Source organism: Anopheles coustani, chromosome 3 (assembly GCF_943734705.1).
Source record: "Anopheles coustani chromosome 3, idAnoCousDA_361_x.2, whole genome shotgun sequence".
Taxonomy (NCBI): domain Eukaryota; kingdom Metazoa; phylum Arthropoda; class Insecta; order Diptera; family Culicidae; genus Anopheles; species Anopheles coustani.
Window position 1 is genome coordinate 89257189 of NC_071288.1, and position 3137 is coordinate 89260325.

A 3137-nucleotide genomic window follows, 5' to 3' on the forward strand; every position below is an offset into this window, starting at 1 on the left:
GCATACTAATCTAGAAAGTTAAGCTTATTCACGCTAAATAAGGTTACCAAAGCGAAATTATGGTTAAAGTCGAACATAAACGGCATATCTCCTTGATTCTTTGACATCGTAGCTCTGTTCTAGTAAATAATCATCTTCAACCCATTTAACTGTTAGTGGAAAACCATAACATACATTCTACTCTTGCATCCTTCCGTTTAAGGATAATCCTATGCGCTAAATCCCTTCACCCAGTTTATATTTTTATCTGTCATTACTTTACGATTATTCATCGAGTGAACGCTCACAGTAGGCTCTCGACAACGTCCGGTCGAACACTCACACACCCATACACACTTCGTCGATAGTCAACAAATTTGTCTTTCCCCCACCAAAGGGTCGCACCCGAGGGACGCTCGGAGCCCACGGGCGGGTCACGGCGGGGTGCAATCGATTCCGGTGCCCCCTTGGGCAATATGCGCAAAACATGTCACACAAACGGTGTCCTTTCCTTCCCGCTTTTCCGAGCACGGACCCCTAAACAGCGGTATGGTTATAAGAGTATTAGCAATTATGATTACCGATTCGCATCCCGCAGGAATTGACTTTTCCATCCATCCTGTTGTCACAACAGGCCACGGACGGGTCCGAGCTGGTCCCGGGGAAAACAGGGCCAGGGGGAAAAAAGGTCGCCAGAAGACGCGACCGGTCCATCGCCGGTCCCCCGGGTGGGAAAAATAAAAAGGGAACAGTTGTGTTTTTTTCAACACCTCCGCAAACACGCTCGATGGAACCCTTTTCCCGGGGGAGGGGTGGTTGATCGTAAAGTTGGCTGGTCGGCGTTCTGATTTTCCACCCCCGGGTGGGAGTTCGGGACGGATGATGATTATTGTGATGAGATTTCCGCCTGTTCAAACTCGTCGCACTTGTCGCGCCGGTCGATGTGTCATAAATGTTTGTGGCCCTCTCGAGCATGCAAATGCTGGAGTTCAGTCGCCCGAGTGTGTGTTCAAGTGTTTCAAGTGGTAAATATGTTTTTTCCCGAGCTCGGGAAAACTGGGGTGGCACGTTATAATAAATGTTTAGCACGAAAAGGAATAAAAAACCGTCGGCTTTTATTGACATGTAGATAGTAAAAAATTTAAGGAATTCGATACAAATTGATGATGTTTTTCTTCGCCATATTAAATCATTCAAACTGCAGCTGTATTCAGCATTCCAGTGCATGTTATTAGGTTTTAGACTTTTTAAGGAAAAAGGTATTTGATTTGATTCTTTGTTTGCTTTCCATAGTGCTTGAACTTCTAACAAAAACAGGATGTATTAAATACCATGAGCTGATGAAATAAATTGAAATACAAACTGTTACAATAAAATCAAATAAAATAAAAAGAATAAATAAACAAGATAGTTCTGAATATCATTTCAAAAGAGAGGCTTGAACGAGAGGGTATTGATATCTTAAAACTCACACAATACCAGAAAAATGTACAAACTCATTTTGTTATTTTAAAATGATCAAGCGATCGATATACTGACAAGAGGTAAAATAGAGGCGGATTAAGCATTCTTGAGGCCCAAGCAGCTGCAAATTGTTGGCCTCAAAAACATACAGTACACTCAACATCCAACTTTACATTTCAAAATTTTAAATGTTCAACTACACTACGAACTAAAATTTTCCTCAATATCATCCCAAGTTTTAATTGACAAAAGCCTTATTTTCAATACCATACTTTTTGCGAAACTATCTTTGCGAACATTCCAGGAGAATCATTTTACACGAAAAGTATTTTCTATGAACAAAATTTACAAGTAGTTTAATTGGTTTTGAAGCTAATTATTTATTGAGTCTTTTAGAACCCGGTAAAGTTCTTTTGAGAGAAAAGTTCGAAAAGAAAAGGTTATAATAATGCAAACCATTGGAACTATGATTGGAAATGAGCAAGATTAGCAATTACTTTTGCTAATCCATGTCCATTATCCTCAAACTGTTCTGAGAGTTTTCCTCTGCTGCTCAATAATATTTACACTGATCGCTTTTATATATGTTAGTGCACTAGTATTTTACATTTTAACTTTAAAAAACCTAAAACAGGTGACGTTTTGATGACCTTTTCTTCAAATTAAAACACAATTCATTCGCAAATTTATCGCGCATTTTATAACACATACCCTCTTTTTTTAAAAATAATAAAAATTATTCCAACATGAACATTTAAAAACAAATGGGCAAAAAGGATAACTCGGGGCCCCAAGCAACTGCTTAGTTCGCTTACCCTATGATCCGCCTCTGCTTATAGATGACTTTGAATAAATGTTTGAAGATCGTCATGCTCTTGATTGAACGGAAAATTATAACATTGTTTTCAATGTATTCATGCAAGAAACGAGTTTTGAAAACCCATCAAAACCACATCATCTTTGTTTTGCACGATCCTTGTTGACAAATTGGTTATTTACATGCACTCAAATCTATTCAACTGTCTAACCAACATTGCAAACCCCATTTCGATGGCCTACCTGACACACTGTTGACGTTTGCAATGCTTAATATTCATCATTTCCATTCGGTTTCGGACCGAAATGTATTGCCACAATTAGCTTACAACTTAGTTGCTTACAGCTTCATTATCGGCCCCGCGAGGTTCCGTTTGCGCTTTTGGCGATACTTTGTTGCCCGCCGCCATTATCCCGCGGCTGACATTCCAATTTACACTCCATCCATACATTCCTCTCGCTCCGGTGTCCTTTACCATTTCCCACAGTGTTGTTTCATGTTTCGTTTTTCATTTTCCCTTTTTTTTCTGCAGAAGCTCAAACCCAAATGAGTTTGAAAAACAAACCTTCGAGCGAGGCATTTCTCATTTTCAGCGGTTCCATCCGGTTGGCAGGGAGAAACAGACACATGTGACAAGTCCCCAACACATCCAGGCACATCACTATCGACCTCCGGCCAGAGTGCCGCATGAGCGAAAACAATCTGTCACCTGTCAAATATCGGAACACGTGGAAAAAGGCCGAAGGGCCCGAAATCATAGCTCAAGAATGCGACCGAGCAAAACTACTGCGAGCGGGGAAGGAGCACTAAAACACTTGGAATCTTGCTGCCACGGGAGGAAAATGACACGGCTCGGTGGAAAACAGCAAAAAAAAAA